Source organism: Leucoraja erinacea, chromosome 4 (genome assembly GCF_028641065.1).
Source record: "Leucoraja erinacea ecotype New England chromosome 4, Leri_hhj_1, whole genome shotgun sequence".
Lineage (NCBI taxonomy): Eukaryota > Metazoa > Chordata > Chondrichthyes > Rajiformes > Rajidae > Leucoraja > Leucoraja erinaceus.
In genome coordinates, this window is record NC_073380.1 from 90,704,362 (window position 1) to 90,727,525 (window position 23,164).

The window sequence follows — 23,164 nt, forward strand, 5'->3', positions numbered from 1 at the left end:
ACAGAGAAGTGATGCTGCAACTTCTCGATAACCGCATCAGAAGGGTATGGGGCTGTGTGTCTATGGTGCACTTTAAATTAGTTTGTCCAAGTGGGTGTAGAACATCTCCCCCCTAGGCCCGAAGCGCGGCCGAGGCCTTTTCAATATGTTCAGCATTACAAATTTTTAAAACTCTGATAACAAGTTGTATTTCGTGCCCGTATCAACATTAGTGATCAAAGGTCTGTTATTCACAAGCATGGTTACCTCAGGGTCAAGTTGCTCGTTAGATGAAGGGAGGAGAGAGAGTGGATGGCTGAGCTGGTGTCTGTACTTTCAGAGAGCTGAGCGGGGGATGGCAAATCAGGCTCTGGGTATTCGTTATCAGCAAGCTCATGTTGTAACAGATGCAGGCTTGTTTTTGGAGCTGGTTGAGTCGCATGGGGATGGCAGCATCTAGCAAAGTGGTTTAATTTCTTGCATAAGATACAGGCTTTACCATAAGCAATACAGAACTGCCGACCCGTGGCATGAAAATAGTTGCAATTAGGACATCGAACAGCAGACTGGGAATATCTGTTATGAGAGGTGTCTGTATGATTGACACCATACTGCGAACGCTGACCGGAGGTCACAGATTTAGTGTGAGAAGATGTTATCTCAGTAATCCAGCAGGCGTGCTCGGCTTGATTAAGGGTCAGGTCAGTGCTATGGAGCAGTTCATCACTTAACTATCAAGCATACCTCCAACAATTTTGGCATGGATGAGTTCATCGCACAGATCACAAAACTGGCGGCGTGCAGCCATGTGTTTTAAGCCGCTGATAAAACATTCAATTATTTCATCAATCTGCTGCATACAAGCATAAAACCTGGTAGTTCAATAATGTAGTTCGAGGGCAGGTCACACAACTGTCTGAACTTTGCAAGTAAGGGTCATCAATCGTCTCGGCAGGCACTAGTACCTGTCCATTAGCATCTAAAACGGCAGGCTCAAATGTGAAATTGTCGGCGTGATTCATTGCCTCTGGGCCCGCTAAGTTGAATAATACAGAAGCATGCACATCAGGAGGGTCGTTGCGAAGAACGATGTGAACATAGTGAGTGTAGTCACGCTCAAAAAGACACCAGCATTCAGCAATGTCAGTCAAAGATCAGAGGACTAGGACGGCGAGACGAGTTTGCCATAATAGAGATAACCGGCAATAACCCAATAAACGTGAACGGAGTACGTAACACTCACTCTCTGACACCATGTAATCAGTTGAGTCAAACACATATCAAGATACAACACGTTTATTAAATTTACTTACAGCATCAATCAACAGGACATTACAGTTCCTAGCAGCTACTCATACTGAATGGCGTAGGCAAGCTCTTGTTAATATAAAACGCATATTATGCGGAGCAACTAACAAGCACTACAATCGACGTAGGAAATAACAGTCTACACCTTACAAATTAGTATTCTCTGCACTGATTGCAATCTCCTCCATGTCCTTGGTGAAAACAGATGCAAACTACTCATTTAGTACCTTGCCTACATCCCAGCATGCAAGCACAAACTTAATTTATGAATGGTCCTACCATCTACCTGGTTATCCTCGTGTATTTAATGTAGGTATAAAAAGCCTTGTGATTTTCTTTAATCCTGCTTGCCAAACCCATTTTGTGCCTCCTTTTGACGCATCTAGTTGCCTACAAGTTATTTTCTCTTTGCTTTATATTCCCCAAAGGCTCTGATTTAATCTTCTTAAACCTTGCATGCATGTCCCTTTTACTTCTTCATCAAATTGTAAATTTCTTTGGCCATCCAAGGTTTCTTGAATATGCCATCCTTATATCATCCTTTACGGGAACATTTCGTTCCTGAACTTCAATCAACTGGCCTTTAAATTACTCCAACAGGTCAGATGTAGACACCTAATAGCAACTGTTACCAGTGTACCCTCCTAACCTAACCTGCTGCCTAATAACATTGTAATTTGCCTTACTCCAGTTTTGTACCTTCCGCAAGCTCCTTGCTCTAATTAAGGAGGGTCCTAGTGAGACCATATTTGGAATAGTGTGTGCAGTCTGGTGTCCCCAAGAAGGAGATGCTCTCTGGATTGATTCCAAAAGTGGTGCATCTGTTGCATGAGGAAAACCTCAGTTGGCCAGAGTTTAGAAGAACGAGAAGCGATCGCATGAAATGGTAAATCAATTCTCATGGGGCTTGAGAGGTAGATGTGGAGTTGATATTTCCTTGTCTGGGTCCACATTCTCAAAATAAAGAAACAGCCATACAGGACAGAAATGTATTCATGGTGAATCTTTGGTATTCACTTTCTGAGATGGTTGTGATGATTCAATCATTGAATAGACTGTATTCAAAGACAGATTAATAAATGATATTGTGGGATATGATGAGTGCAGGAAAGTGGTGCTGACCAGAAAGATCAGCTGCTATCTTATTGAATGGCAGATCAGGCACAAAGGGATGAATTTCTGTAACTGCTTCTAATTTTCATGTCCTCATGTTCATTCATATGCAACATTAAATCAAGACATCAGTTGTTCCTTGAGAATGTGTTAAACCATTTCATGAGAAGGGCGGGGTTCTTGTCTCTAGTGCGGGGTAATATCTTCCTCTATTCAACACTTCAAAGTAGATTAGTTAGTCATTATTTTATGTTTGTGGGTGCTTACCATCTGCACTATTTCTTCGTTTTCTACCACCATTGACTACCCTTCAAATGTGTAAGCTCAGGAGAGCACTGAAATAGTTGAGTCTAGTGTTAACATACAGGATGAGATATTGAGGTTAATAATAATAATAATAATAATAATAAACTTTAGTGTCATTGTACATACATACAACAAAATTTCAGGTGCTCTGCCCGAGCGGAGCTCCAACGTATCAGATAAATAACAACGAATAAACGGCAAGAAAACGTCGTCATAATGTGCAATATTTCACAGTATAGTGTTGTGACAATACAAAATATTGGCTATGGGGGCTGTGTGTTCGGTGCAGAGTTCAGAGTGGTGATGGCCTTGGGGTACAAACCTTTCATTAATCTTGTGTAGTGTGGTTTGATGGACCTGTAATGCTTTCCTGAGGGCAGAAGGGCAAACAAGTGATGTGCAGGATGAGATGAGTCCTTTACAATGTGTGATGCCTTCCGCAGGCAACAAAAGCTATAGATCCTTTCCAGGGCCGGCACGTGTGGCTTGGTGATCTTCTGGGCTCTTTTGATGCCTCGCTTGTAAATTATGCTTTGTATTTGCAAAATGTTTTTTACTGAAACGATAATCATCCACAGAGTGCAATTATATTGCTGCACCAGTCTTAAATCACTTAAAAACTCCAGTGATCTTAGAAGGCTTATTTTATCTAATTCTAGCATTGTGTCATGAGGCCAGGCATTATCAGGGGACATCGATTTCGTGCAGAAATTGCATTTTCAGTGATACAGAGAATGGGCGGTTAATTAAAAGCCAAAGAATTTGCAGATATTAGAAAATACGAATTGACAGAAAATGCTGGAAATGTGAACAAGGTCAATTATCACTGCCGCTATCTTATCACTGCCGCTGCTGACCTGCTGGGTTTTTTCAGAATTTTCTGTATTTATGCTGTTACCGGTAATTAATTCCCTTCACTCTTTAATCATTGGCCTATTGTTCACTCATGTGTTCATTATTTATTGTTACAATGAGGATTATTCCATTATCTTAATGATTAACTAAAGGATTATTATGCAACAGATAAATCTGCAGTCAATGAACAGCTACGCTGCTGGAGTTTTGAGCAATAGTTTCTTCATTGTTTATTGTGGATGCACTTTCAGTCATGGAATTCACAAATAAAAATAGTATTCACAGTAGCGCTGCACAAATTGATAATTGGTGTAATGAATATGGAAGCTGCATTTAAAAATTGTAGTAGAAAGTAGTCCACCAGAGAGAGAAAAACTCAACTTATCACAGGGTGGTACAATGCAGTACGAAGTTACTCAGTCCTTGATTCCCACCTTAACCTGTTTAGTGGAGTCACTGTGCGATACTCCACTGTTTGTCTTCTCCAATTTAGTTCTGCTTCACCATTCACTACTTGAATCCCCTCACAGAAAGGTACAAAGGTACTTTAATCAAATGGTTTCAAAACAAAACCACTTTCCTTCCAAGTCTGTAAATGTTTGGAGACAATATCCTAGAACCCCCCGCCCTGATTGGCATCAGTAGAGATGCTATTTAATGGTAGCTGTATTTGAGTCAAACAGTGTGCAAACATAGACACATAGAAAATAGGTGCAGGAGTATACCATTCGGCCCTTCGAGCCTGCACCGCCATTCAATATGATCATGGCTGATCATCCTGTACCTGCCTTCCCTCCATACCCCCTGATCCCTTTAGCCACAAGGGCCACATCTAACTCCCTCTTAAATATAGCCAATGAACTGGCTTCAACTACCTTCTGTGGCAGATAGTTCCACAGATTCACCACTCTGTGTAAAAAATGATTTTCTCATCTCGGTCCTAAAAGATTTCCCCCTCATCCTTAAACTGTGACCCCTTGTTCTGGACTTCCCCAACATCGGGAACAATCTTCCCGCATCTAGCCTGTCCAACCCCTTAAGGCCTTTAAGCCCACAAGTCTGCACCACTTACCTAGCACCCATATAATAATTAATTTTCTTGGTTCACATCATATTCCCACTTTCATCAGGTCCTCCCAGATTTATCACCAATGTCCACACTAGTGACAATTTACATTTGCTGATTATCCTACGAAGATTCCTCCTTTGGGTTGTGGAAAGAAACTGGAGAACCTGAAGGAAATCTACATAGTCATCAGAAAACCACACAAACACCCGAGTTGCCTGAGCCATGTGGCACCACTGCACTGCCCTCAACTGTTGTACTTTGCCTCCAAAATTAATTCTATTGAATCGTAGAAAAGGTACAATATGTGAGGAAATACGCAACCTAGTCCAAACTTTCAGCACTGCGTCCATAACCCTGAAGGTCATGGCTCTTTAAGTACACATCCAGGTGCTGTTTACATATGCTTTTAAATACTCCTTCAGGCCACAAGGTCCAGACTCTGTCAACTATTTTCTTTCCTTATCTTCCCTTTAATTCCCCCCCCCCCCCCCCCCCCCCCCCCCCCCCCCCCCCCCCCGTCCCCACCTCCCCTCCACTCTCCCAGTAATTACTTTCAATCTATGCTCACTGATTTTTGAATCCTCTGATAACTTGGGAAAATGGAGACAGTGTACAATGCACACTGATAGTCATAGAGTGATACAGTGTGGAAACAGGCCCTTCGACCCAACTTGCCTGCACCGGCCAAAATGTCCCAGCTACACTAGTCCAACCTGCCAGCGCTTGATCCATATCCCTCCAAACCTGTCCTATCCATATACCTGTCTAACTGTTTCTTAAATGTCGGGATCGTCCCAGCCTCAGCCAAGCAGGGAGGTTCTACTGCAGTTGTACAGGGTCTTGGTGAGACCACACCTAGAGTATTGTGTACAGTTTTGGTCTCCTAATCTGAGGAAAGACATTGTTGCCATAGAGGGAGTACAGCGAAGGTTCACCAGACTGATTCCTGAGATGTCCGGACTTTCATATGAAAAAAGACTGGATAGACTCGGCTTGTACTCGCTAGAATTTAGAAGATTGAGGGGGGGGGGGATCTTAATTATAAAATTCTTAAGGGGTTGGACAGGCTAGATGCAGGAAGATTGTTCCCGATGTTGGGGAAGTCCAGAACAAGACGTCACAGTTTAAGGATAAGGGTGAAATCTTTTAGGACCGAGATGAGAAAAACATTTTTCACACAGAGAGTGGTGAATCTCTGGAATTCTCTGCCACGGAAGGTAGTTGAGGCCAGTTCATTGGCTATATTTAAGAGTCAGATGTGGCCCTTGTGGCTAAAGGGATCGGGGGGTATGGAGAGAAGGCAGGTACAGGATACTGAGTTGGATGATCAGCCATGATCATATTGAATGGCGGCGCAGGCTCGAAGGGCCAAATGACCTACTCCTCCACCTATTTCTATGTTTCTATTCTTAAACTGTGGCCCCTGGTTCTGGACTCCCCCAACATCGGGAACATGTTTCCTGCCTCTAGCGTGTCCAAACCCTTAATAATCTTATATGTTTCAATAAGATCCCCTCTCATCCTTCTAAATCCTTGCTAAGGCTACATGTGTGGGTTCAAACTAAATAGTGGGGGGGAGGGATTGACAAATTGGGAGTGCCGGTGAAGTGGAGAGTCAATCTTCTTCCCAAAGCAGCACTGGAAACAGATTATATTAATCCATCCAGCTGTTTGTGTTGTCAGGTTCTCCGAGATCTGAGAATCACCAACTAGCCAGGAGATAACATATAACCATATAACAATTACAGCACGGAAATAGTCCCACCTGCCTGCACTCATACCATAACCCTCCATTGCCTTCTCATCCATATGCCTATCCAATTTATTTTTAAATGATGCCAATGAACCTGCCTCCACCACTTCCACTGGAAGCTCATTCCACACTGCTACCACTCTGAGTAAAGAAGTTCCCCCTCATATTACCCCTAAACTTCTGTCCCTTAATTCTGAAGTCATGTCCTCTTGTTTGATATATATAATATCAAATAATATATAGATATAAAATAAAGGTAAATATGAGGCAATATCCTCACTTAAAATGTTATCATGTGGAAAGCCCCTAATAGTCCTCTGCCATCACAATAACTGGAAGTGGTCTTGTTGTTGATCGGGCTTCTGGATTGTATTAAATCCATATCCATCCCTTGCCAATTGTGAGGAGGACAGGTGGGTGGGCTGGAAGACGGATGTTTAAAATTATCTCCTGCCTATGGCTTCATAAAGATTACTATAAATATTTTGAAAGCCATACAAAATCTATGTACAGGCTTTATAATAGAGGAGATAAACATAATATTTATTTTGCCGTTACATGATTTATCAGGGCATCCATGTATTAATTTCTGAAATATTTTCATATTTATATGAAAGACAAAACTTTGATTTTTATTACATATGTTTGTACCACGTTATATTGTTCACACTATCAGTTTTAATATGAAAATAAAAACTAACCATAAAATAAAACCAGATTTATGACAATAAAATAATCCTACTACGAAATATCCATACCCAAAATAGCCAAAGAAACCCACTGATAAGATATTTTTAATGAAGAAAATCCTCGGAACCAAAGCTTATCATTTCTAACCATAATCTCTTCCCAACACTTGGTTATCTCTTTAGAATACTAGACTAAGTGGGACCCGTTGGTACAGTGGTGTGTGGGGGGGGGGGGGGGGGGGGGGGGGGGGGGGGGGGGGGGGGGGGGGGGGGTTGGGGGGGGGGGGGGGGGGGGGGGGGGGGGGTGGGGGGGGGGGGGGGGGGGGGGGTGGGGTGGTGGGGGGGGGTGGGTGGGGGGGAGGTATGTGGTGTGGGGAAGGGGGGGAGGAGGGGGGGGGGGTGTGGGGAGGAGGGGGGGGGGAGGGGGAAGGTGAGGGGGGGGGGAAGTAGGTGTGGGGGAGGGAGGGGGAAGGGGGGGGTGTGGGGGGGGAAGAACTCGACTCAGCGGCCACCGGCAGTGGCACCATACAGCACCTCCCAACTCCACACAGCCACTTTCCCGACCCCACACAGCATCTCCCCACCCCACAGAACGGTTTTCCCGACTACACACAGCCGGATTTTCTGACTCCGCACAGCCGGCTTTTCCGACTCCGCACAGCCGGATTTTCCGACTCCACTCTTGCTGACTCAATCAGGACTATTTGCGGACACAGCCCCGCCTCCGGGGCTTTATTCTCCAGCGGGTGCCAGAAGGGGCGTTATCTTCATGGTGACTGACAGGCGAGAAGACCAATCTGCTGATCTCACAATTTTTTAAACCTTCATAACTTTTGTATAATTCCACCGATCGGAATAAGACTTGGTGGGTTGGAGTAGAGGAGAACGGTAAGCTGGTGAAAAAATCCTATCCATAAACAGTGCCATTTTTGCACAATTTTTAAAAAAAAATCAAGATGAGAGTTTTAGTAATAGTATAGATAGAAGTTAGATGACAGTCAGCTCCAGTGACATTTGCTTCTACCCAAATGTGACCTTTTGTTTTAAAATTCTGCAGTTTTGAAAGGTGTTCCCCACTAGCTCAATCAAAGCCCAAATACAGGTATCAGGTCCACTTAAAGCCTTTTCTCCAAATAATAATTTCCTTTTTTCCCCGCAACATAAATATTGATAGCAACACTTTCCACTTCCCCCGCTGAGATTAATCTTGCTACAGTATTGAGTCATGGAATTATAGATAATAAATAACTACCGGTACATAACAATTTTAACTACACCTTAAAAATAAACTACTCACTGGGCTGCAAAGTATTTTGCCCCTTCCCAAGATATTGACAATGCAATGTAAATATATATATATATATATATATTTTAGGTTTCCTTTCCCTCATTAATGTGGTACTACAAAAAAATCCTACACTAGACTAAGAATGTATAGTACAAAAACATGGTAAAATGCATCAAGACACTTCAGAGGTGGGTTATTAAACAAACATATGAGGAGATATTAAACCAGAATGCATTGACAGTTAGCAGGCGATTCTATGGCAGCCATATACTCATCAATGCATTCAGAATTTCTGCACCTGCTGATTGCATGGCATGCACTAGTGCACCTTGGCACTGATGTCAGGGAGATTCCTTGAGACACTGGCTCCAAATTAAGGTGCTGGATACACTTCATATATGCACCCCTCCTCCTCCCAGCTGTACATCAGCCTTGTGTAATCCATCCTGCAATCTCGAATAAACACAAAATGCTGGAGTAACTCAGCAGGAGTTCAGAAGAAGGGTCTCGACCCGAAACATCGGCCATTCCTTCTCTCCAGAGATGCTGTATAGTGGCAGATTATTATATTGTTCAATGAATTTCTCCCTCCTGCCACTATGAGAAGACACGGGGGTAAGGAGATAATCCCAAGCTCAAGTTTTGGTCATTTTCTGTCTGGCTTACAGAGAAAGTCTGGTCCATTGATCCATCTCTTATTGCTTGAGAAGCGGTCTGCTCTGGAAGCTTCATCCGCAGGATTTTCTTGTGTGTTAACATATTTCCATTGTGAAACATTAGTAGCTCCCAATACAAAAGAAATTCTGTTTGCTACAAATGTCAAGAAACGTTTGTTCTCATTGTTGAAGTATTTCAGCACCGTAGTACTATTGGTCCAGAAGATAGATTTTTCCAGTTGAAGCTGCAGTTCCTTTTGTAGCAATATGTCAACTTTAACAGCTAAGACCACGGCAGTAAGTTCCATTCTGGAAATTGTCATTTGTTTCAATGGTGCCACTCTGGCCTTTCCCATTAAGTATGCAATATGTACTTCTTTGTTATCATTTTCCAGTCTTAGATATGAAACAGTACCGTAGCCACTTTCACTGGCATCTGAGAAATGATGCAGCTGTGCACCTCTGATCTGACCAAAGCTTGTTGGCTTCATGCAACGGTCCACTTTGAATTCTGAGATCTTGTTGAGATCTGCTAACCATTCTGTCCATCGGTGAGAGGAAGTTTGCATTATAATCTCATCCCATCCAAGTTTTTCCTTACAAAGATCCTGCAAATTCAACTTGGCTGGCAGTGTAAATGGTGCAAGAAATCCCAAAGGGTCATAAACGGAACCAATCACAGATAGGATACCCCTTCTAGTACATGGTCGCTCTTGAAGGGGTCACAGGGATAAGGGGGAAATCCTTTAAAACCGAGATGAGAAGAACTTTTTTCACACAGAGAGTGGTGAATCTCTGGAACTCTCTGCCACAGAGGGTAGTTGAGGCCAGTTCATTGGCTATATTTAAGAGGGAGTTAGATGTGGCCCTTCTGGCTAAGGGGATCAGGGGGTATGGAGAGAAGGCAGGTACGGGATACTGAGTTGGATGATCAGCCATGATCATATTGAATGGCAGTGCAGGCTCGAAGGGCCGAATGGCCTACTCCTGCACCTAATTTCTATGTTTCTATGTTTCTATGAATAGAGATTCTGAACTTGAACACATCTGTTTCAATGCACCAGTGCAGTTCCAATGCCCTATCCATTGGCAAATTGTCTTTGTCCAGATCCAACTCCCTGGTCTCTTTGGCTCCATCATCTGTTGGAATGCTTTCCATTACAACACGATTATTGATGATCCACTTGGAAAGTGTGTATCCTCCCTTATTGCAGAGAGAAGTCAGATGCTTTACCATTTGAACTGCTTCCTGCTCAGTAGACATGGATTTTAAGCAATCATCCACATAGAAATTATTCTTCAAAGAGGTTATCACTTCTTCTGGAAAGTGAACTGTATTGTCCTCTGCGGTCTTCTTTAATGCAAAGTTTGCACAACTTGGTAATGACAACGACAATGTACCTTCATCCGGTAATCAACAAGATCTTGTTGTACATCCGCTTCAGGCCACCATAAGAATCGCAAGTAGTCAATGCGTTTTTCTGATACTTTGAATTGATAAAAACATCGCTCTGATATCAGCCATCAAAGCAATTGGTTCTTGTCTGAATTTAATGAGAACAATGAGTGATTTAGTAAGGTCTGGACCTTGCAGTAGTTGACAGTTAAGTGATGTTCCTTTGAAGACTGCAGCAGAGTCAAAGACAACCCTTAAGGTCCCTTTCTTCGAATGATACACCCCATGGTGCGGAATGTACTAAAGCTCTCCATCACTTCGATTCAGTTGGTTTGTTGGTACCATTTTGGTATAATCATTGTCAATCATATCCTTTAGGAAAGACGTATATTCCTCATCAAATGTTGTATTCTTGCCAAACTTGCGTTTCAATAAGCAGAGAGGACTAAATCCCTCGTCCAAGAGGACGATTATAGGGAGCGCTGTAAAACAATAGGAAAGAGAAGGAAAAACACAGTAAATTTGGATGTTAGGGGATAGCAAGGGATATGGGGAATTGCCCAGTAAAGTGAGACTTAAGGGAAATTATCTTATTGAATGATGAAATATATGAAGCAGAAGCAGGAGAAGGCCCTCATAACTCGATATTGCCAAAGCCCTCACAAGGCTCTCATTAAATGAGATCAATCCCCTTCAGGGAATCTCAGCTGGAATACAGTTGTCACACTCCTGCTGGCTTCCACCATCCAGAGTCTCCGTTTGTGGACAGTGTATAGTTTGTTTGTATCAACCCAAAGAAAAGGTCATCCTGAAACTCCCAACTGACGGGCAACTTACGTAAACTTGCACTTGCGTAAACAATTCTGCACTCAGCCGCTAGTGCAATCAAGGCTGTTTGTAATTTCCACAGCACATCACTCAAAACTACATCAGAAACAAGCCAGCAATGGCGCTGGTGTTTAACCAGAAGTCTGCGCACAGCAAAATGTGCCCCAACAACTAGACAGAATTCAAGCCGGTCATGGCAGCGGTGCTTACCCAGAGGGCCACGCCGCACAGAAAGTGCCCTGGACACTGCCGGACGTCGCCAGAGGTCGATGGGGGCGCTGCAAGCCGGCAGCCCTGTCAGCAGTTTCTTAGTTTTTTCTACTTTTTTTGTTTTTTAAATGTGTTTTAATGTGTGTTTTTAATGTTTCTCGCTATGTCTTGTGTAGGGGGGGAGGTAAAGGGGAAACCGCTTTGGTCGCCTCCTCCACGGAGAGGCGATTTTGTCCGTGTCACCTCCCCCATGGCCTAACATCGACTTTCAGTGCGGCCTTTGCTGGAGACGTGCCCAGGGTTTCAGCTGCGGGCGCAGCGCGGACTTTCGTCGCGGAGCGGGCGAGCTCTCGCCGGGGCTCACCGGAGGGGAGAGCTCCGTTCCCTGGCCCGCAGCAGCGTGAAGCAGCGGCCTGCGGAGCTCCAGCCTCGTTGGGGACCCTGGAGAAGAGCTCCGACCACCGGCCCGCAGCCAAAGTCTACCATCAGGAGCGGGGTCCCTCGCTGGGGACCCCTGGAGAGGAGCTCTGACCGCCGGCCCTGAGGTCTGCAGTGCTTCTGGCTGTGGCGCGGTGGGAACTTTAAATCTTCAACCGCCGACCTGTAGCCTGCACCAAACTGAAGCCGCGGCCTCCAGTGGGGAAGCAACGATTCAGGACTTACCTGGACTTTATCTGGACTTTGCCTTGTCTGAACTTCTGGACGCCCGCAGCGACGGTTGCGGAAGGTTGAGGGCCTGACCACGGGGAAAATGGAGGAGGACTGGCCAAATTTTGTGCCTTCCACCACAGTGATGAATGCTGTGGCGGATGTTTGTGTTAAAAAATTTTATTGTGTTTTGTGTGTCTTTTTCATTGTACCGCTGCTGGCAAATTCATTTCACTTGCACTTTATGTGCAAGTGTCGAATAAAACTGATATTGATATTGATATTGATTGAGACAGTTAATACTCTCCGATTCTTTTTGGGCAGGGGATGGGGCATGTAAAATCTGGCACGTGAGGATTTATGGAACGTAACCCTTCCGTAAGTTGGGGAGTGCTTGTATTTTATGTTCCTGTTCGGTTGATTTATGTTCCTGTTCGGTTGAAAGGAAACAGTAAAAATTGGAAAGAGCCCTGGTTTTCAAGGGAAATTGGACATCTTGTTTGGAAAAAGAGGGAGATCTACAATAATTATAGGCAGCATGAAGTAAATGAGGTGCTTGAGGAGTATAAGGAATGTAAAAAGAATCTTAAGAAAGAAATTAGAAAAGCTAAAAGAAGATATGAGGTTGCTTTGGCAAGTAAGGTGAAAGTCAATCCAAAGGGTTTCTACAGCTATATTAATAGCAAAAGGATAAGGAGGGATAAAATTAGTCCATTGGAGAGACAGAGTGGACAGCTATCTGCAGAGCCAAAAGAGATGGGGGAGATATTGAACAATTTTTTTTCTTCGGTATTCACCAAGGAGAAGGATATTGAATTATGTGAGGTAAGGGAAACTAGTAGAGTAGCTATGGATACTATGAGGTTCAAAGTAAAAGAAGTACTGACACTTTTGAAAAATATAAAAGTGGATAAGTCTCCAGGTCCTGACAGGATATTCCCTAGGACATTGAGGGAAGTTAGTGTAGAAATAGCCGGGGCTATGACAGAAATATTTCAAATGTCATTAGAAACGGGAATAGTCCCCGAGGATTGGCGTACTGCGCATGTTGTTCCATTGTTTAAAAAGGGTTCTAAGAGTAAACCTAGCAATTATAGACCTGTTAGTTTGACTTCAGTGGTGGGCAAATTAATGGAAAAGGTACTTAGAGACAATATATATAAGCATCTAGATAAACAGGGTCTGATTAGGAACAGTCAACATGGATTTGTGCCTGGAAGGTCATGTTTGACTAATCTTCTTGAATTTTTTGAAGAGGTTACTAGGGAAATTGACGAGGGTAAAGCAGTGGATGTTGTCTATATGGACTTTAGTAAGGCCTTTGACAAGGTTCCTCATGGAAGGTTGGTTAAGAAGGTTCAACTGTTGGGTATAAATGCAGGAATAGCAAGATGGATTCAACAGTGGCTGAATGGGAGAAGCCAGAGGGTAATGGTGGATGGCTGTTTATCGGGTTGGAGGCAGTGACTAGTGGGGTGCCTCAGGGATCTGTGTTGGGTCCTTTGTTGTTTGTCATGTACATCAATGATCTGGATGAAGGTGTGGTAAATTGGATTAGTAAGTATGCAGATGATACCAAGATAGGGGGTGTTGTGGATAATGAAGAGGATTTCCAAAGTCTACAGAGTGATTTAGGCCATTTGGAAAAATGGGCTGAAAGATGGCAGATGGAGTTTAATGCTGATAAATGTGAGGTGCTACACCTTGGCAGGACAAATCAAAATAGGACGTACATGGTAAATGGTAGGGAATTGAAGAATACAGTTGAACAGAGGGATCTGGGTATAACCGTGCATAGTTCCTTGAAGGTGGAATCTCATATAGATAGGGTGGTAAAGAAAGCTTTTGGTATGCTAGCCTTTATAAATCAGAGCATTGAGTATAGAAGCTGGGATGTGATGTTAAAATTGTACAAGGCATTGGTGAGACCAAATCTGGAGTATGGTGTACAATTTTGGTCGCCAAATTATAGGAAGGATGTCAACAAAATAGAGAGAGTACAGAGGAGATTTACTAGAATGTTGCCTGGGTTTCAACAACTAAGTTACAGAGATAGGTTGAATAAGTTAGGTCTTTATTCTCTGGAGCGCAGAAGGTTAAGGGGGGACCTGATAGAGGTCTTTAAAATGATGAGAGGGATAGACAGAGTTGATGTGGACAAGCTTTTCCCTTTGAGAATAGGGAAGATTCAAACAAGAGGACATGACTTCAGAATTAAGGGACAGAAGTTTAGGGGTAATATGAGGGGGAACTTCTTTACGCAGAGAGTGGTGGCGGTGTGGAATGAGCTCCCAGTGGAAGTGGTGGAGGCAGGTTCATTGGTATCATTTAAAAATAAATTGGATAGGCATATGGATGAGAAGGGAATGGAGGGTTATGGTACGAGTGCAGGCAGGTGGGACCAAAGATCGTAGAGGGACAAGATAGACCACTCCTTCGAAATTCAATGGGCTGACGTGTAGTACGCAACGGAACGTCACGGCCGCCATTTGTTACAGCGACACTCGACTTCCGGTATTCCACCCGCTGTGATTCAAAGCAAAGATTATAGAGCTCCGCTATAATCTTTGATCCAAAGCAAAGATCCTCGAGTATCTTGTAGCGGGAACAGCCCCCTCCTTTGTGTAGTTTCCCTTGCATTGTATTGCTTTAACACACACTGCAAAAAATTAAATTTAACGTATATATATTTAATATATTTATATGAATGTGTGTCTGTGTGTGAGAGGCAAGTTAGAGATAATAGTTTATTCTCATGTATCAGAAGCTACTTTGATTTAAATAATCGCTATTAATTTATTTGTCTTGTAAGATGATATACATAAACCATAAAGGCAATTATATATATAATTATATAGTAATAATATATATATGCATATATATATTTACACACACATATATATACACATACATATATACACACACATATATACACATACATACATACATATACACATACATATCCACACATACAAATACACACATACATATGGATACATTTATATGCATACATACACACATATAAACATATATATACATACATATATACACACATATACATATACATGCATATATATACACATACATATATATTTATACATATGATTAACATGTAGAGGAACCAACGAGAGAGCAGGCTATTTTAGACTGGGTATTGAGTAATGAGGAAGGGTTAGTTAGCAATCTTGTTGTACTGCCCCCTTGGGCAAGAGTGACCATAATATGGTTGAGTTCTTCATTAGGCAGGCAGTGACTAGTGGGGTACCGCAAGGCTCAGTGCTGGGACCCCACCTATTTACAATATATATTAATGATCTGGATGAGGGAATTGAAGGCAATATCTCCAAGTTTGCGGATGACACTAAGCTGGGGGACAGTGTTAGCTGTGAGGAGGATGCTAGGAGACTGCAAGGTGACTTGGATAGGCTGGGTGAGTGGGCAAATGTTTGGCAGATGCAGTATAATGTGGATAAATGTGAGGTTATCCATTTTGGTGGCAAAAACAGGAAAGCAGACTATTATCTAAATGGCGGCCGACTAGGAAAAGGGGAGATGCAGCGAGACCTGGGTGTCATGGTACACCAGTCATTGAAAGTAGGCATGCAGGTGCAGCAGGCAGTGAAGAAAGCGAATGGTATGTTAGCTTTCATAGCGAAAGGATTTGAGTATAGGAGCAGGGAGTTTCTACTGCAGTTGTACAGGGTCTTGGTGAGACCACACCTGGAGTATTGCGTACAGTTTTGGTCTCCAAATCTGAGGAAGGACATTATTGCCATAGAGGGAGTGCAGAGAAGGTTCACCAGACTGATTCCTGGGATGTCAGGACTGTCTTATGAAGAAAGACTGGATACACTTGGTTTATACTCTCTAGAATTTAGGAGATTGAGAGGGGATCTTATAGAAACTTACAAAATTCTTAAGGGGTTGGACAGACTAGATGCAGGAAGATTGCTCCCGATGTTGGGGAAGTCCAGGACAAGGGGTCACAGCTTAAGGATAAGGGGGAAATCCTTTAAAACCGAGATGAGAAGAACCTTTTTCACACAGAGAGTGGTGAATCTCTGGAACTCTCTGCCGCAGAGGGTAGTCGAGGCCAGTTCATTGGCTATATTTAAGAGGGAGTTAGATGTGGCCCTTGTGGCTAAGGGGATCAGAGGGTATGGAGAGAAGGCAGGTACGGGATACTGAGTTGGATGGTCAGCCATGATCATATTGAATGGCGGTGCAGGCTCGAAGGGACGAATGGCCTACTCCTGCACCTAATTTCTATGTTTCTATTATTTTCCAACGATCAATAGATTTACGATCAGTTCCTGTGGATTGGAGGATAGCTAATGCTATCCCACTTTTCAAGAAAGGAGCGAGAGAGTAAACGGGGAATTACAGACCAGTTAGCCTGACTTTGGTGGTGTGAAAGATGCTGGAGTCAATTATTAAAGATGTAATAATGGGGCATTTGGATAGCAGTAAAAGCATTAGTCCAAGTCAACATGGATTTATGATTTTACAATGCATTTAAGCCTCTCCCATTTTTATGAGATGAATTCCTGGAATATGCAGGAAGTTTATTGTAACCTAGTGCTACTTGCCTGAACAATGGATGATATATCACTTAAATGCAATTGTTTTCAGTTGTGTGGAGAGACCTGTATATTGAAAATGTGTTTTGCCTCTAATATGTCAATTTACCTTAAATGTAGAAGAGCTTATTAAAATTTTCTTACAAAGACAATTAAGTATTTTCTATCTATCCTCTTTTGGACCCAAGGCATAGCAGAGCTGCCAACTCTCACGAAGAGGTAAGGGAGGGAGAGATGGAAGGGTGGGAGAGAGGGAAGGGAAGGAGATCGCGAAGAGAGGGGGAGAGAGAGAGAGAGAGAGAGATCGAGAGAAGAGAGGGGAGCGAGAGATCGAGAGGAGGGGAGAGAGAGAGCGAAAGAGAGGGAGGAGGGGGGAGAGGGAGAGGGGGGGGAGAAGGGGAGAGGGAGAAGGGGAAAGGGGGGGACAGGGAGAAGGGGGACAGGGGGAGGAGGGGGAGAGGGAGAAGGGGGAGAGGGAGAAGGGGGAGGGAGGGGGAGAGGGAGAAGGGGAGAGAGGGAGGGACAAGGGGGAGAGGGAGAAGGGGGAGAGGGAGAGTGGAACGATAGCACATTATAACGCGCAGCCGTCCCATTCCGACCAAAGATTATAGAGCAGAGCTCCACTAGTATCTTTGATTGCGGCCGCCGCCACCGAACCCCCCGACCCACCATTGCACCCAAAGATGATAGAGCAGAGTTATATAATATTTGATTGCACCCTTCTTCACGGCGGGCTTGTGATGTCTTGTATGTATGTGAGTGTTGTTTGCTATGTCCCTATGTTCGAGGAATATAATGGGTAACAGCCGCCCATTCTCGGACTTGAATCTGAGCTCGAAAAATCTCCTGGTCACTGGACCTGATGTGTCCGCGGGCCATATTGTGCAGACTAATCCCTTACAAAACAAAACCAAAAACGTACAGAAGTGTTAAAATTGTCTTTATTATTGTGGTGAGTAAAGAACTATTAAAAATAAGTCTAAGAACTTTCTAATGTACCGACTAATGTTTCCCAATGGCCGTTGATGGGAGAACAGAAAATACCATTTTCACGACAGAATATCGACTGAAAATAATAAAAATATTTTCTCACCTTTCTTTTTTATTGGGGAACCTAAAGAATGACAGGTTGGGTCGTTTAGATTTACGATTAGAATACTTGATAGCAGAGCAGTGAGATGAAGATTTAGCTGAGGACGCCATTACAGCCCAATAAATGCTTAACAATATGGCGTCGACGGTCACACACGTCATACTACGCGTTTTTCGAGGAGTGGTCTATCTTGTCCCTCTACGATCTTTGGGTGGGACTAAGGGGAACAAAATTTGTTCGGCATGGACTTGTAGGGCCGAGATGGCCTGTTTCCGTGCTGTAATTGTTATATGGTTATATTATATGGTTATTTACCAGACTGATTCCTGGGATGTCAGGACTTTCATATGAAGAAAGACTGGATAGACTTGGCTTGTACTCGCTAGAATTTAGAAGATTGAGAGGGGATCTTATAGAAACTTACAAAATTCTTAAGGGGTTGAACAGGCTAGATTCAGGAAGATTGTTCCCGATGTTGGGAAAGTCCAGAACAAGGGGTCACATTTAAGGATAAGGGGGATATCTTTTAGGACCAAGATGAGAAAAACATTTTTCACGCAGAGAGTGGTGAATCTCTGGAATTCTCTGCCACAGAAGGTAGTTGAGGCCAGTTCATTGGCTATATTTAAGAGGGAGTTAGATGTGACCCTTGTGGCTAAAGGGATCAGGGCCGAATGGCCTACTCCTGCACCTATTATCTATGTTTCTATGTTTCTATTTATTTATGCTATTCCAATGATCAAATGGGCAGTTGATACTTGGTGCCTTTCATAGATAGATAGATATAGATATGCCATTTATTGTCACTATACATGTACAATGAGATTAAAAGCAGCTCGTACTCAGTGCATACATATAATTTAGTACAAAAAACAAGAAACAGAAAACAAAACAAAAGGGGGAGGGGGGGGGGGATAGGTGCACAATTCTGCGGCGCTATATACATATCTATAAAGGCAAAATGGTGAAGGATGAATAGGTAGTATTCTTAGGCAGATGTTTAAAGATTATATTAAATATTAAAAAAACATTTAAAAAATATTAAAAATTACAGTTACAATACACATTACAGTTCCAAATTTCAGTACGTGGATAGAATAGATGGAAGTCCGGGTGTTGGGCTGTGAAGTCAGTGCATGTGTGAATTAAGAGTAGTTATGACTTTCGGAAAACAACTATTCCTGAGTCTATTTGTCCTGGATTTGATGCACCTATAGCGCCTTCCAGAGGGCAGCAGGTCGAACAGTCCAAACGCAGGATGGGAGCTGTTCTTGATTATATTCTTTGCCCTGCTAAGGCAGCGGGAGGTGTAAATATCCATCAGGGAGGGGAGAGGGCAACCAATGATCTTCTGCACTGATATCAAGAAGGAGTTTGGTGGATTAACTGATCATCGTAAATTGCTCCAGCATATGAGTGAGTGGTTGACTGAGAGAATTGATGGGAATGTTGGACAAATTAATTTAGATCAGTGTAAATGGGCATTTGGTTGCTGATGCAAACTTGGCAGGCAGGAGGATCCATTCTTTATAACACTCTAATTCTAATATTACTAATATATTGGGGGTTGCCAATTCTACAATGATTAATTCAAGGATCACCAGCCATGAATCATATAAGTAACAATTACTGGACATTACAGGACTGGACATGGCCCCTGCTTGGCCAGCCTTCACAAATGGGGCAGCAGTCCAACCCCACAGTGTGCTTGTGGAGAGCAGCAAACAATGCAACACATCATTGAAGCATGCCCTCAACAAAGACTCAAAGGAGGACTTGTCACCCTTCATACAGCAAATCAAGAGGCAACTGCTTGGCTAAAGGACTTTGCATTCGCTAAATAAAATAAACTGGACGTAATCTTACACAATACATTATCCCCTTTACCCTGTATTCGTACATTGTGAATAAAGACACAAAGTGCTGGAGTCACTCAGCGAGTCAGACAGCATCTCTGTGGTGAAAGGATTGGTGACGTTTCAGGTTGGAACCCTTCTTCAGACTGAAAGTAGAGGGAGGGGGGCACGAGACAGGCCAGAACAAATCAGGATCAGCAACAGATAACCAAGGCTGTGAACCACTTGGTTGTAATCATGTATACTCTTTCTGCCGACTGGACAACACACAACAAAATGTTTCTCACTGTACCTCGGTACACACGACAATAACCTGAACTAAACTAACAATACAGCAGCTGAGTAATTGCTTAAAAATCTGGCCAATGCTTACAGGTACTGGATTTCACTTCCTTGCATTTTATGTAATAATATATGATATTATGTAATATTATAAATATTGTAATGCCACACCGACCCGTAATTGTTTGGTATCCAGTTGATCACCTGTTTTCCAACCATCATTTTAATAAACAGCAGGTAGGAAACTGCTCCAGAATGCCTCAGCTTTCAAACTTCTCTCAGTTTGAACACTTATTTGACTTCTGCTCTTGAAAAGTCATGGTCATAAGGAATAGGTGTAGAATTAGGCCATTCGGCCCATCGTCTACTCCGCCATTCAATCATGGCTGATCTATTTCACCCTCCTAACCCCATTCTCCTGCCTTTCCCCCCATAACCTCTGACACCTATACTAATTAGCCTGTAGCTTTCAAAGGGCCAGATAGAGCTCACATCTTGCACGACCATGAGTTTGATTGGAAATAGTTCAATTCAGCCTCTGGTATCTTGATGTATACAATACAAAATTTGTTAAGCTTTCTGCACCTCAGAGTTATTCTTACCCAGATTATTCACATAATATTTCATTAACTAACATATATGGAAGAATAATTTAAATTTCAAATGGCATCATATCAAAATATAAACCATATAACCATATAACAACTACAGCACGGAAACAGGCCATCTCGATCCTTCTAGTCCGTGCCGAACACGTATTCTCCCCTAGTCCCATACACCTGCGTTCAGACCATAACCCTCCATACCTTTCCCGTCCATATAACTATCCAATTCATTTTTAAATGATAAAAACGAACCTGCCTCCACCACCTTCACTGGAAGCTCATTCCACACAGCCACCACTCTCTGAGTAAAGAAGTTCCCCCTCATGTTACCCCTAAACTTCTGTCCCTTAATTCTCAAGTCGTGTCCCCTTGTTTGAATCTTCCCTACTCTCAGTGGGAAAAGCTTATCCACGTCAACTGTCTATCCCAAATATATCTACAAATAATTGTTTTAAAACGTCAATTGCATGTGGAATAGTTATTTCTCAAAAGGCAATGCAAAATATCTTGTTCTGAGATTATTGCGGATAAAGCATCAAACATGGCATGTGCCACCTTTACTAAATCCTTTGCAAAAACTGAATTTATCTGCATGAAATCCTACCTAAAAGATGTAATTTTGCTTTAACAAAAAGTGCAACTATATTTAATTTATCCCTAGTTATCATGGTGATAGGCAGACATTTCAAGAGGCGTCTCATGAATATATACAGAACAGGTAACAGGGAAATCATGAAACTAATTATTCTGTAGTTTTCAGTGATGCGTGATCAGTAAATCAAAGAATATGCTCTTACCAGCCTCCGATGTTTTCTGGTTACTGACTTTTTTTTTTTTTTCTGCTTGTTTCTCTTCTATTCTCTCCACTTTGTTCACTCTTCTGTACACTTTTCAAACTTTTTCTTCCAGAATTAATATATTGGAAGCCATGTCAGTGTTGAGGCAGGAAATTGGCTACAAGGAGACTCAGGTTGCCATTGGCAAACAGGCTTTCCCAAGGAATATACAGCCTACAGTGTTAATTTTCACCAAATTATTTGTGTTCCCTCACCTTCCATTATGTTGCTCCCTATTATACCCGCTCAACCCTCTGCAACTGCAGCTTAGCATTACTACTTATTTCATCCTCAACTCGTTATCCACTTGAAGATAGACACAAAATGCTGGAGTAACTCAACGGGACAGGCAGCATCCCTGGAGAGAATGTATGGGTGATGTTTTGGGTTGGGACAAGATGTCATTCACCTTCCTGTCTTCCAACTGCACTCCACAATATGTGGGGAGAAGGCCATGGATTCTTGTCTTTCCTCACCCGTTTCGCCTTTCTCCTCCTTTCCCTCATCCATTATTATCCTCAACCACGTCTCGTAGCCCAAATCATATCTCAATGGCAAACTGCTTACTTAGCTAATTCTCTGAGTCCTGATGCGTCTTGCAAGTGTATGTGATTGGCATTGATTGTTTCAAACAGGTGGGGAAGATCAATTGACATAAAAATACAATTGGCACTTTTGTAAGCAGTCGTATTAAATGATAAATGCATCATTATTCCCAAACTCACTTTGGCCATTTCCCCCCCTCTTCATCACTCTATTTATTACTCTCTCAGTTTACTACCATTTCTCCTGCACATTCTTCCTTAGAGTCATAGAGAGTCACGATCATACAGGTTCGCGTTGACCATCAAACACACGTGTTTATATTAATCCTACAGTACGATTGTTACACCTAAGGTACTGGAAGAGAGAAGGTGGGAGACAGTGAGAAAGGGAGGGAAGCATGGAATGCCAACGTCCCCGGGTGATGTACCTCTTGTAAACAGGTTCATCCGCTTAGAAGCTGTTGGGACAGAAGACGTGAGCGGTGGACTGGCCTGTGATGCGAATAGGGCTGTTGAGCCAAAACCAAAAAGGCCTAAGGCAGGCAAGGCCATTGTAGTGGGAGACTCCATCGTGAGAGGTACGGACAGGGGTTTCTGCGGCAACAGACGGGATGCGAGGATGGTGTGCTGCCTTCCCGGTGCCAGGATCCAGGATGTCACGGACAGAGTGCAGAAAATCCTCAAGGGCGAAGGTGAACATCCGGAAGTGGTAGTGCATGTCGGCACAAACGATGTCGGAAAGAAGGGGATGAATATTCTGCAACGTGACTTTAGAGAGCTCGGAAAAATGTTGAAAAGCAGGACCTCCAGGGTTGTTATCTCCGGTTTGCTTCCAGTTCCCCGTGCTGGCGAGAGCAGGAACAGGGAGATACGGGACCTGAACGTGTGGCTGAGGATCTGGTGCACGGGGCAGGGATTTAGATTCTTAGATCACTGGGATCTGTTTTGGGGTAAGGGGGAACTGTACAAAAGGGACGGATTGCATCTTAACAGGTATGGGACCAGCATTCTGGCAGGCAGGTTTGCCACTGCTACACGGGTGGCTTTAAACTGAATAAGGGGGGTGGGGTGTTGAATGGGACAGTGGAGGATGGAGTTAAAGGGAAAGGGTTTCTTAAATGTGTGAGCGTAGAGACCGAAGGGTGTAAAATGAGGGTAGAAGAAATAGGTAGCAAGGTGAAAAGTAAAAGTGGCAGGCAGACAAAACCAGGGCAAAAATCAAAAAGGGCCACTTTTCAACATACTTGTGTAAGGGGTAAGAGTGTTGTA